This window comes from Bacillus rossius, chromosome 18, assembly GCF_032445375.1.
Source record: "Bacillus rossius redtenbacheri isolate Brsri chromosome 18, Brsri_v3, whole genome shotgun sequence".
Lineage (NCBI taxonomy): Eukaryota > Metazoa > Arthropoda > Insecta > Phasmatodea > Bacillidae > Bacillus > Bacillus rossius.
In genome coordinates this window covers 28,827,368-28,841,653 of record NC_086345.1, presented here as the reverse complement: position 1 = coordinate 28,841,653, position 14,286 = coordinate 28,827,368, and the positions used below count along the sequence as shown (strand labels likewise).

General features: G+C 36.6%; 1 protein-coding gene across 2 annotated transcripts in view; it reads right to left on the bottom strand.

The window, feature by feature from the left end:
- Window positions 1-14,286, bottom strand: part of LOC134541425 (intraflagellar transport protein 56) — a 50,366-nt gene that overhangs the window by 3,023 nt on the left and 33,057 nt on the right. The window contains exons 12-14 of one of the 2 annotated variants that reach the window (XR_010076633.1): window positions 4,531-4,681; window positions 2,845-2,935; window positions 2,318-2,399 (exon numbers count right to left, since the gene is read on the bottom strand). The gene's annotated coding sequence lies outside the window, so the exon portion shown is untranslated. The remainder of the gene's footprint in view (window positions 1-2,317; window positions 2,400-2,844; window positions 2,936-4,530; window positions 4,682-14,286) is intronic. The other variant, XR_010076635.1, reaches the window with a different exon arrangement.

Sequence of the window (14,286 nt, the reverse complement as noted above, 5' to 3'; positions counted from 1 at the left end):
AATGGAGCACGTAAATATGAAGAAAAGACAAATGAACAACAACGTACGAAGAAATATGGATGATGTACCATAACTATAGTACAAACCCAATTGTTATCCTAAGATAATTACCATAAAAAGAACTAAAGATTCTTTGTCGATACCATAATTACTACAGAAGCACGAAAGCTACCACATTTGCACTCTAGTTACCGTAACAACCGAGATGTCTATTTACCGTGACTGTGATGTATTTATTTATGACATATTAAAATTAAAGAACATTATTGAAAAAAAGGGTGTTAAATTTTTATATGTACGTTTGGCACATGTTGCGAAGAAATAATGCGATCTGAAAGAATGCAGTACTACTACGAAAACTGAAAAGGGTACTCGTGGATTTTTAGGTTATGGCAGTCTCTCTCGTTTTTCAGTAATATCGGCCGAAAATTAACAAGCGTATCGGAAGTCGGCAGAAATGCCGATTCAACTAAATATTGGCAAAATCGGCGTCTTCAGGACAGCTCTACATTTGATGACATGAGTAAACATATTTCAGACTTCAGGATATTGAAAACGACTTTAATTTCCATGTAGATTTATTGTGCTTATGTTTTTATTTGCAAGTGTAAATTGAATTAAGTAAAATACTTCCATTTTTATTTATTTTTCAACTGATTTAACTTTAATGACAAGTAACTGACATATTTCTGACACTAATTTTGAGGTAAAATATTATTTTTTAAAAATTCTTAAGAGTGAAGTCCACATCTATTGAATGTCCGCATCTACTGAATTTTTTTGTTGGTCCCCTGAAAAACGATAGATAGAGGTTTGACTGTAAACAGTAAGGCCTAAATTTAGTTACCGATGAAATATCACACCAGAGTATTATTATTCGGAATGTGCTGTGCGTACAGAAGAACGTGTCTGAATCTACAACCGTGAGTATAACAAAACCACCACCAATTGACGTGACACCATGTTGACAGTGCAGAACACTTACACTCATTTATTTGCCATTATTCAAAATCAATTTACGTTGACAACCGACTTAAAACTAGTTTTAATGTGTTTTAAAAATAATTGTGAAAAGGTTAACAAATATATATAACTAAAACAATATACATAAAGGGGAAAAAAAAACATTTTTTTTATCTCTGTAAGAAAAAAAAAGAGGGGGGGGGGGGGGGCATGATGACTTCTAGCAACGGGGCCCACAGAATGATGTGGGGGGGGTCTGACTGGCACCGTACATAATCATCACGTCTATTCCGACTGGTTTTGGTGATGCAACTGTATCAAAACATTATTTTTTGACGTGAGATCTCTTACACTTTCTAATGCAACATGCTATGACAAAACTGCTGGAAAAACGTGTTCTTTTTTTTCATAGTAAAAAAAACACCCTCGTGGCAGAACGGACGGACCTGCAACTCCGGTCCCTACAGCTCGGCCGGGTCAGTTGTGATAAGCCGAAACCAGGCTGTGTGTTCCGTACTTATTTGTGTGTGGGTCACATATTTTATGCCGACTTTTGGTTTAACAAAATGTAATGCGAATCTCATGCAAGATTTTTAACTTTAGGTTTATAAAAATAATAATATTGCGCTGTGTGGTTGAGGAAAAAAATTGTTTAAAAAATATATGGGAAGGGAAAAACACGAGTGTGAAAAATAATATTCTTGGGCCATTAAGATGAAGAGGGGAGAGACGAAGAACTGATGCCATTCGAGGACGACCCTTGCTCTGAAAATGTTAGGTCGCCCCCCCCCCCCTCCCCCTTTTCCAATTACAGATGCAACCCTTCTTTCTTGGTTGAGCAAGGATTGCTCGACGTGCAAAACCCAGCTGCGCAAGTTTTTATCTGCCACTAAGCCGTGTGCCCCAACAAGCAGACGAGGGGAACTAGTCGACCAGCAGGTTCAAAACAAAAGGAGAAAATCACTACACAACTGCCTTGCCTTTGAAATCTGTAGCTAATGAAGAGAGACGCCTATCGTAAAGTGTGTATCGAGACGACCGACAAGAGACGGGCCGGGACCAGAGAACCAAGCGAGCAACTTCACCTCGACTCAAAAGAATTACTTCTACTTGACAGAACAAGACTAGAAAGGAATTATTTAAAAACTTGGCGTATATTTGTTTATTTGACACGTGCCATACGCCTTGAAACATGTACTCGTAAACAAATTGCTTGGCCTCAAGACATATTCAAAATTTTTTTTTTTTTTAAATTTTTTATCTGTGATGTAAGTAAATATTTTTAAAAAAATTGTTCAATTTTGAAATATTGGATGCTTGCATGCAGCAAATTACGGTGATCTCCGCAGCTCACCTGGGCAGCTCGGGAATATCTGCTCTGTGCTCTGCGCAAGGGCAGGCGGGTTGCGAAACTCGCGCGGCACCTGGAGAAATGCCTGCACAGAACAGTGTCGGGTGAAGGTTTCTCCTCCCACCAAATGCAGTGTAAGTGAAACTTTAGTTTTTAATGGTTTCGTGACACGCACACCAACCACTGAAAAGCCTTTAATGGTTTGTACCGTACAAAAGCACAACTACATAAACCATGAGAAATGTCACAAACTTGAACACAGATACGTGGACATGATTGCCAAAGAAACGGCATATCTATTAGACAAATCACGATGGACAAAAATGAAACAAAGAAAATGATTATAAAGCTAAGTGACTTGTTCATGCATACAACACAATATATTTATATTTGAAGGATGGATCATGTCTTATTCTGATATTCATAGAACAGAATAAAAGGTTTTTATTTTTTTCTATTTGGCTCACAGAATTGTTTGTTGTTTTAAGCTGTAAAACTGATTTTAAATGGTTTGAAAATAAATATGTTACCTCCTGCAGCTCGCACGCCTCAGCCTCAGTAGCTCGGGCGGATCTGCACCCATCACCACCACCAGGGTCGGCTGCAACCCGGCCCCTTTTCCTGTAAAAACAAAACCCCACTCATTCTGGTGTTTTCAATAAAACAAATTTTTTTTTGAAGTGAAAACTACTATGGGAAGGTTTGGATAGGGAGTAAATTCATGTAAGTCTTCATCGACATGGTCACATGAAGTGTTAACTACAACACTATATCTGTTACTATTAGTATAACTTATTGCGCTTTTAAATTTTAAGTATACGATTACTGTGCAGTGAAAAGTGAGTATAAAATATATTAATATTCTCATATAGATATATAGTTTGAATAACGAAGAAAACTGAGTCTTTGTAGAAATATAACTTAAAAATTAAGATTTTTTTTTTTAATACTTACATTACAATTACTACGCAATGTGTATTTTATAGTAATTTAGGAGTTATTTTACTAACGTGATAAAACTTATTTGTTGTATAATAATATTTTTTCGTAAAATTTGCAAAAAATTCTCCGATTTTTATCAAAAAATATTTTCGTATGTTACACAATTATATTTTACAAATTTTTACAAAGTGTACACTTGCAGTGATCCGGATAGCGTCCAGTCCCATCCAGTGCGGATAGCGGGACACTAATATATTTATGAAGTAACTTTGTATATTGAATTGGTCCAAAAAAAATTTGTCTGTTGGTGTGCCATGTAGTATACCAATCCACTTGGCTTTCGTTATGTCTGTTGAACTGGAAAGCGATGGCCACATGTGCAGAACACAAGATTTGGCCTACAGCAAACCGTCACGAAGCTGACAACCAGCCCAGCTGCAGCCTTTTAAGAAAAAACACCCCTTTCCCCAGTGTGCACGCTTCGCACGTGAATCGCACTTTAACCAATTAATAGGGCTATCCTTTCAAACCCTGTTCCCCCCCAGTTTGTATGAACAGTGTGTCCATAAAAGAATGTCCGAGTTTCAATGGTAGATTAATAACAGTTTCATTTAGACTATTTACAACAACAAATCATATATCGAATTGAAGGTAAACTCTAACCTAACTTTTTCGTAACAAATGTTATATGGCACACATTTTCAGATACAAACATCATCTGTATTTACCTTCCCACTTAGATGGAAAGTTGACTCATTGATCAACACCGCGAGATCAAGAAAGTCACCTTCCCGCTCAAACACTTGACATGGCGTGCAAAGTTAAAACATTCACCATAGTCATACGGCTTTAAAGCATCGGCAATGTGTTCTTAAAACCTTCCAACCGGTCGTCTTTGGCACCTGAAGTTTAATACTTGCTTCCCAAACAGATTTCTTAGAGCTACGCAGGTGAGATGCTCCGACACGGTCAACATCCTGTACACTTTCAGTCGTCCCACGATCTTTCCTTTACAACCACACCCGTTTCCTGCACCACCGGTGGATTATTTTGTGACAAACCCTAAAATAAATGCACATTGAACTGAAATCGCAGATTCACTCTTAGAAAAATCGCAAGAAGCCTTTAAGCTCCAGTAGTCGCCATTTCGCGTTGGTGGTGGTGGCGCTGCGAGCGAGAAAACAACAAAGCAGTACTCGCGCGTGCACCTTAGCTTAAAACTGTTTGAGTTACTCTTTTATCGTGACCTTGAACCAAAACTCCACTACGCTTACGGTTGAGGATTGAAGTTTGTAGCCGGGACATTCTTTCACGGACACGCGTCGGGCACGGCCCCCGGGCAGATCTGCACCAGCCAGCACGGTCTGGGGGCCCGGCTCTGCGCACATGCCATCCTCCTCGTTCGCCGTGCCGCTCAGCACGGCCCTGGGACAGCGCAAACAGCACACTCGTACCTGCATCGTGTCTCGTCAACACCTTGATCGTCAGAGATGTCGCGATGAGAATGTGGTTTTATTTATTACAAAAAACCACTTGATTTAAACCATTGCGGTTTAAATCAGCCAACCGTGCTAACAACCATTGAAAATCCATAAACGTGGTTCAGCACTGAGAATGGAGTGTTAATGGAAAACTGGAGAGCGAAAAAACCCACCGGCTCACGGTGAAGACTGGGTTGACCTCACCGGAGATTGGCGGGAGGCGAGTGACTTGACCACTCAGCCATCTTACGTGTGTAACATCAAACAAACAATCAAATAAATAATATTAAGATCTTGAAAAATTAATGTTTTAGTTATCATAATCCAAATTAAGGTAAAAAAAAATGTTCCTAGTGTCTAAGAGCTTAGAGAGTAATGACAATAAATTATTTACTTATTTAATTTTTTTTTTTTAAGTATAGAGATGTTTACCAACAGCTGAAGGCCAAAGCAGTAAATACCATATAAAATACAAACAAATACAAAAATACACAAATATAAAATAAAATATATCAGAAGCAAATAAACTGGGGTTGTTTTATCATTTAGAATTAATTGGAACAGATTAGAGACTAAGATAGATTAATATAAGCCTGTAGAGTATGAACACTAGCTTCTTTTTGTACTGTAGGAAAAATACTGTTAATTATATTTAAATTATTTACTAGTCTATATTTAATATCATTATTTTTACTCATTGCACAAATAAATAATGAGTGTGTCCACTGAAAGTCAGAATTTGGAGCCAATAGTTGCAATTTAATTTTCTAATTTAAGCAGTCACTCACAAATCTCGCGTCTAAAATGTTTCTACTAGCTCCTTAAAGCCTAAGATACTGTGTAGATCTAAATTGTAGTTTGTAAATTTTTTAAATTATAGTATTCATTAATTTGGAGTCTTATTTGTAAATTTTGAAACTAAGAGTGTTACTTAAATTGTTCCAGATAATGTAACTATGATATAATTTAGATGACACTAGGGAAATATAAAGACATATGATTGAGTTGGTATTAGAAGAAAAATAAGTAATGTGTTTGATCCGTGCTAGTGTTCTGTTGACATTGACTTTAAAATTACAAATATCCAACGACGACAACTCAAAAAACAAAACGTGCATCCACTCGTGCAAACGATCGCTAAAAAACAAATGCACTGAAAATGGCTGAAAATTCAGTGTACATTCCAAAGCATGAACAAAACCCATTCCCCAATTTCTGTTGATCTTCGTGTTGAGGTCGAAAACTTTTCAGTCAACCATCGTACTTCAATAATAACACATTAAATCTAAAAGTAACACACAATAATGTTTTCATTAACCAAATAAGCATAATCTCAGATAACACGGATATGATAATACAGTCTTGGTTTTCAATTGGCCCAGTGGTATCATTCTCCAGGGTGGTGCTTTCCCAACTTTTCTTTGGTGTGGGTTATTTCACGGCACTCCATGATTCGACCATTCAGTAAATGAAATCTTTGTGTTACTCTTTTTTTTTCAGGCTTTAGACAACAGTTAGATCATTTTCTATGTCCTTAAGCAAATGTTTCAACAGTCCCTGCTGGGAAAAGTGCTTTAGGTCAACTCAGATAATATGGAAACTCTGTTAATTGAGACTGTTCTGCATATATCCCTACCCATCCCACCTTTGCAAACGCCCCTGCATACATGGGAGTGGCCGAGGCAAGAGAAACACCGAGATCGCCATTCCGAACAAAACTGAATTAATTACTTTCTTAACTGTTTGGTCAGGAAAAATAAGTATGTTCTGTAACTCAATAAAATATTTTTTATTCTTTTTAAATTTATTTGTAACATTGATAACGCGTACATTTGGCATTAAATCCAATGAGATATGAAGGGCAGGATTTGTGATTAAAATGAAGTGTAGTTTTGAGCATACATATGCTGAAAATCTTTCTCCAATAGAACACACTGGCTTACTATTTTCGAATAATTTCTTAGTCTGTAGGATCCTTTAAAAGTGCTTCTTAAAGGTTAACAGCCATATTAGTTGACCTTCCAAATAGCCGAAAAGTAACGCACAGAATCATCTATGTTTAATTGTACTGTTGTAATAATATGTTTATTATTGTTGTAATAATATGTTTATTTGTACTGTCAAATCACCATGAATGTGTAAAATTTAAAATTGCCTCTAAATATAAAGCAGAAAAATTTACTAAATGTAAAAAAAAAAAAAAAAAGACAGCCGTGTAAGTATTTCTTTGTTGATATACCAGGATGCAACAGCATAAAAATATTTTAATTTTTTCACAGCTTGTTTCTCATTGAATGTAGCCTTTAAATTAAAGGATCCTTGGTTACACATCTGTAAAAAACCTGTCATCATTTGGAAACAGCATCAAAGTATGTACAGCTTCCTCTCCGTCCACCAATCACATGACATTAAGCTTTCTAAGCTTTAACTTTTGATGGACAGACATATGAAATTATAACCTCGTAAGTTATTGCCAGCAACCTTTACTATCTTAAAAGGATTTTTTTAATTTTGTTTATTTGTTTAGCTATGTATTTTAATTAAATGTTTTTAACTCGTGTTTGAACACATTTTAATGTTTGATTCAAAAATTGCCTGAGACACAAGCAGTGCAATTAATTTGGTACAATGTGGTAGTAAGCAAATTAATAAAAGTTTCCGAGTTCTAAACTAAAATTTGGAGAAACCTCTTGCACGGAACTTTATTTCTCTATTTCCATAGAAAATGTTATAGTTCCACTTTATTGGCATACTTCATTCGCAATGTCTGGCAGAACCAACACACTCGTGAATTCTGGTTGAAACTGTTCACCTGAGTGTGTCGCGGTCAATCTCAGGAGACGTATACGCCTGCACAAGGGCGACAAACATCAAAATTACACAAATGGACCATTCTAGAAAAACTTTTGACGTTTCATGATTCTGCTGGAATAATTTATTCCTCTGGCTTTTAATGAAAAGAGGAAGTTGAAGAGCATCTAATTAAGGTATTTTCGGATTTTTAACATTTTTTTTCGCAAATACCGCTCAATTACATATTTACCGATACTAATATCCTGCCTCTTGGAGTAATTCTCCGTCACCGAATCTTCAGAAATACGTGGGCGCGATGTCTTAACAACGTTTCAAGACGTAAATCACGTGCCCGCACTGAAGTTATTTATCACAATTAACATTTATCGGGAACAGTCAGATAAACGCATCCACTAGCCGCAATAGCCACCACCCGATGTTCCAATTTTTAAAGGAATACCGGCCGATCGGAAACTGGCCGTTAACGAACTTTTTAAATGTTAACGTCAAAGTAAATTTACCGTTAATATCCACAGCAAGCCTGGAAAACAAAATAAACACACGACCACGGCAAAGTTACTGTTAGTTTTTTCAAATCTTGCAAAAAAAAAAAAAAACCGACAAAAAGTCTGGCAAGGGCCTCGGCGGCTGCATACGGCCAGAACACTGCACCAGCAGCTCTGTACCGCACTGTACCGGTACACTGTATATACAAAACGTAAAATGAAATGGGCAAATGGTACATTAACTCATTCAGCAGGTTAACAAACACAGTAGTAAGAACATAAGTACCAGCAATTATAACATTAACATGCGAGATTTAATTTTTCATTGACATTGCGGTAACATTGGTCACACAATTATTTCCACATATTTTTGTGGTTTATAAAACAATATCGCTACAGCAACCAAATTTGTGGTGGTTGTAGAACTTCATTCAATTAAACATAATCCAGATGCTCAGCTGCTTCCTCTATTTTTTACAATAAAAATGAAGTTCAGTGCCAACATCAAAGATGTGTACCAGCCTTAAGAAGCACTTTAGAATATTTTTTCAACTTATTTTGTCGTGATAGACCTACAGTCAAAGTTTGTCAGACAAATTTAAACTCATCCTATACAGATAAGCAAATTATTTAGTCGTTAATAGTCACCTAGTTTTACATTGTTCCTTAAAAATTCTATAAGTGTAGATTTTAGCTAGTTTTATCAAAATTGGTTGGAAAAGAGTTATTGGGAAAAAAAACTGTATCAGAGTTATTATTTTGTCGATTTGAATCGGAAAATGTTATTACAATTGGGCATCAGCGTGGTGGCAAAGAGACATGGTTAGAAAAAAAAACCAGGTTAAAAAAAACTAAACCTGTACTTTTGGTTGAAATCAGGTTCTTTTAATTACGTTGTTTTTATTCTCCGTAAGTTCAAATGAAAGCCATACATCACGCTATCTGCCACTCATGTTGAACAAGAAAAGTTACATCAGAGAACTGAAGTCCAGCAAATCTGCACATCTGACCGGGACTTGACCACAGAAAGGGTGCTATTCCACGTGAATGTCGAGGATTCTCAATATAATGGGTGTTTCCCACAGAATGGATATTTACAGCTTGGTTGGGTATCTCCCACAGAATAGGGCTTTTTTTTTTTTTTTTTTTTAAATAATGGTAATATTCTTACAGAGGGGCTTTTATGTAAACTTAAATTAAATATCCTAAAATACCTATTTCAAACACTAGAGATTTTCCTATACTAAAGCTAAAAACAAATGTTCCTAAATTGGTAATTCCTAAGCAACCATTAATAATATTTTACAGTATTTTTAATGTAGCTAACTGCTAACCTAACGTAATCGACCATTCTCACGATTTTGGATTTTTTCGACATTCAAATTATTCTTTACTACTTGACTAAAAATACTACTTCAAATGCAAATGAAAGAAAACAAAGCTTTGCATAATGCAATTAGTTATTTACAAAAAACCACAAACAGAAAATAGAAACACAAAATACAGTTGTCATATTAATGCCTTTGACTACCAAAGGCAGTGAGTCAGCAGTAGCCGTGAGTACAGTAGCGGCTCAGTTCCTAGCCGTCAGACGTGTTTGGCAAATGCTCCACAAGTCATGTGTTACTCTTTTGTAATTGTGTAGTGTAAATCATTAATACATTGTTATATAATCAGCCTGATTTTCGGGGATTTTTTGTTACACCATAATGATGCTTTACTCTTGAGCTTGAGTTAGTTAGGAACATTCACCCAATCACATTTAGAATGCAGTCTAAATAGTCTTCAAAAACCAATGAAAACCACGAACACTCCTTACGTGAAGTTTCCAAACCTAAAATTCTCAAGCATTGTGAAAGAGTTGATTTAAATAATGAAAATAAGTTTCTAAAAACTTTGCTCATGGACTCGAAAGCAGAAGCCTGTGAAATAAAATAATTATCCCAGATCAAGCAAAACCTAAACACCAAGAGAAACTACCCAAAATCTTTTAGTTATGCAATGAAAACATCCTCCAACAGTAAGTTATCAAGTCACCCTCAAGTGCCGGGCATGTCCGACCATAGCAACATGACTGGTGATCTACTTCCGATGCAGCATGTCATGAATCTCAACACCAACTACCAACCTGACAACCAAGAAGGCTTTACCATTGTGCAATATGTGCACAAGTCCCGTGCCAACTGCAACACTGATACCAAACATTACTCAAGTTCAGAAAAAAAAAAAAACAATAAAAGTTGGTATACGTAACATATACTCTCTTAAATCCATATCTAAACCTACTTATCAGAAGTCAAAAGCTTTGAAACCTCCATGCTGGAACCGGAAATTGTCAATTATCTTTCTAATGAACAAAACCTATCACAAGTCAAAGTGAAAAAAATTAGAACAAAACATAATAACCAATGCACCCTTCCTTGTCTCTTGGCCCTAAAGATAGCTTCAGCCATATGAACAGCATAGTTACCTGGCCTAGCGGCTTACGTATTAGCCGCTTCTATGGGAAGCTTCATCATGAGCAAATTGCCAACAAGGGACCCACCCTTGCGGATGAAGCAATTGTCAATAACATTTCATTTTGTACCCCCATTACCAGTGCGTCTGCACCTTCTTTCAACCAGATGCCAAGTGGAACATCGTTACTCAAAATTCAGAGCAATCTAGCATTAAAGATTGAAAATCTCATATCTAAATGTCAGAGGACTTTAAAATAAATCGAATGAATTTTATGAAAATATTATTTCCAATACAATGTCATTTGTCTTACCGAAACATGGTTAAATTAGTAGTGAAAACTCTCATTTCACCAATCAGTATATATTTAGAAATAACAGAAATCCATACTAACAAAAAAGGAGGTGACTATGCATTAATAGCTATTAACAAAAAAATATTCATATCAGCTAAACAAACCTATACATCGTCACCTTACTTCTAAAACCTCGTAAGTCCAGATTTTTTTTCATTTTTGAGGTTTTATTGCCGATAGGTGAATATTTAGCTTGTGTATAAGCCTCTAAATCCTCGTATGTACTGTGATTAATATGAGGTATTGTACTGCAACATGTTATTTGTTTTGACAGATTAATTATTATTATTTATTGTGATTTATTTAATGTTTGCTCTATGTCTAATATGTGATTTGTTTTCAGAAACGGTAATTTATTAAATGTGTATCTATGAGAATGTGACTATGGATTTTTCTGGACAATTTGAATTATGTATTGTTGAGACCCCTCTTAGGACTAAATGAACTTTAAGACGGTAAACGGTAAAGTTAACGCCGTTATTTTGTAATGTAAATTATTATTTTAATAATTTTTTATATAAATTTTACGTGAAATTGTGTAATCCGCGCTATTGTTGCGTGTGGATTTCACGTTTTATTAAGTATTTAATGTAAATGATTTTGGTTTTCGCCCAATCACGGCCTTCCATTTGAAAGTTAAATTAACTTGCTTAATTTAAGAAGCTAGTAAGAAAGAAGAGTTCTATAATGGCCAGCTAAGGAAGCTGAAGCTTGTGACGTCGACGGTAATAAATCCTACAATTGAGCTAATGAGCGGTAGGCATCCCGAACCGAGGATGATTGCCCTTACATATGCATTTGCATCTGGGAAATTGTAAAATTGTAGCTAACGCCACAAGCGTATTAAATTCAATGAGACCAAATCTTTTTCTACACTCAGCTAATAGTTTGTTTTGTAACTGAGTGACTCATTCTATTGATGATGAAAATTTCATTTAGCTGCGATTTTGAAGCATTTTTTGCAGCTTGCTGTTTTATCGTTTCTTCTTGTGAAGTATTGCAACATTACTCTTTTGAGGACTCATTTTAAGTCAGGCATTAAATATTACACTCACATTAGTAGAAAACATAATTTATTGTTTCTTAATGTAAAAATAGACAAAGCCAAACAAACAAAGCTGCCAACTGAGAAAAACTAGGAAAGGATGCGTTCAGAAATTTAGAAATATACGTAACTTAAGCCGGGGTCACTTCAGAGATCAAACCTCAGTATAGGATCGTGAATAAAGTAAACACGCTTAGAAAACCAATTGAGGAACGCGAAAGTATACGATTACACGGCAGCTAGTGTGAAGACAAGCTTTTCCAGCGGGGGGAGAGAATAATGTGGCCCGGCTCCTGATTGGAGACGAAGCTCTCACGGAACCGCAGTCTAGCTCCTGGTCTTCTCCCACGCACTCGTCTCGCTTTGGTTCCACGTCAGCTGCAGGCCTGCGCAAACACTAGTTTCCGATAGCGAGTATCACGTTAAATGTTTTAAATATTTGCGAGGTGAAATCAGATTGCAATTATTGTTCTTGGTGAAACTCTTATACCTACTGGATTGAAGTAAAAAAAATATCATTTAACGTTTGAACTGATCAACCGATCGTTTCCTATGTATAACGTCATTCAGTAATGAATCATGTTGGTTCTTGAGGGGAATTAGGCCTCACCATCTTACAATTCTAAACATATCACATTAGAGGTTCCGTGCTAAAAATATTGGTTTGACATTGCATAGGACTTAGCTTTGGCTAATTTTTGACGTCAACTTTCGTGAACTGATTCGATTTTTATGATAGTTCTAGTCGCTCGCAGCAGATCATACGTTATTTACACGCTGCGCTTACAGACTAGACCCTGTAAGTAAATATGTGGTTGTAAGAGGGTATAAAACATCTGGGAGATATGATTTATACCTTGGCATGCCAAAAACAGGCGTAAAAATTCATAATTAGAATTACAGCAAAAAAAAAAATGTACGATCGCAGGGCCTAATATTCCTGAAGTTCTCCAATGAGTAACTAACATCCCAATTGAAATTCTCTAGGACTGTTTCAGGTGCAGGGAGAAGACAGGATAGATTGATTCAGTGTCGATTTTAAGGGCAGTACAGTTCGTCCAAGGTAAGGTGTGACACACTTTACAGATTGATAGCTGAATATTTTTATATTCATGCATGCATTATATTCTGTAGTTTTTTTTATTAAGGTAGAGTCAACTTGACGTTGACGTCGTACCGACCATGGCCTTTAAGCCCGTGCTCCGCACCGCCAGTACCGTATCCCGTTTTCGGAGCGCGCCCCTTGCCCAGCCGGAATGAGTCAGGCGAGCGTCTCGGGCGTGACCCCAATAGACAACATGCCAAATTAACAGTCACCGCGGCCACTGGCCTTAATTAAAATGCCTGTGAATGTCGGAATAGGAGAAGTCCCTCTAAAACAATTCACAGTGGGACAACATGGTAGTAAATTTACAGTCGCCAACTTGATGTCACATTTTAAATAATTAAATACATTAAAACTATTGTTAAGCCTTAAGCACCCAATTACCAGGTGCTACATTTTAATTGGGCACCTGGAACATGTTTTAACTGGTAATATAGTAAATTAAATTAATATAAGTTTTTTGACGCCGACTCACAAAGAAGAGAAAGTTTCTCTTCCTTGCGAGGCGGCCATGTCCGGCAGTCTCGAACCACTCCGCGCCGGGAACAGACGTGTGTCCGTGGGCAGCATCCAAGTTTCTTTCATTTTATTACTTTTTATTCTGTACTAAATCTTTAAATTTAAAACCTTTTGTTAATTCACCGCTGCCCACGTCGACTCGGCGCGTATTTTGCGGAGCCGGGCCTATCCCGACCGTCTTCAGTGTGATACCGCGATACGTATCGTAGCACAAAACGTACGGTACTGGCCGACTCCAGCGAAAGTGTTTTTACTTAAGGACGCCGTGCATATGCCTGCCGGCTGCACACACCAGGGCCGTTTTATGAGAATGCGAGGCCTGGGGCAACAATATTCGGAGGCCCCCCCCCCCCCCTCCCCCCCTTTTTTATTGTAGTGATAATTTTCAGATATGAAACACTCATATTTGCATTGACATGTTTGTATGTAATAACTAACATAAAAAGGACAAGAAGTACCATAATGAAATGCAGCCTGTATACGCAGAAATATGAAACATATTTATGCAGGGAAAACAAAATAATTTATAACAACAAATTTTCTATTTTAAATGGAGTAATATTTCATAGCCAACACCCACCCCCAATATTTCTCTGCTTCATTTACGAAAGTCTTGAATCGTTCTCAAATATGTACACAATTTTATGAGTTGCAGATCCCGACCAATTAAAATTACATATTTATTATTTATTAACTCACTTTGCAATAAACTTCTTCCTTGCCTTTTTAGCAGCAAACAAGTTAATGAATCCATCAAATGAAATGCTGT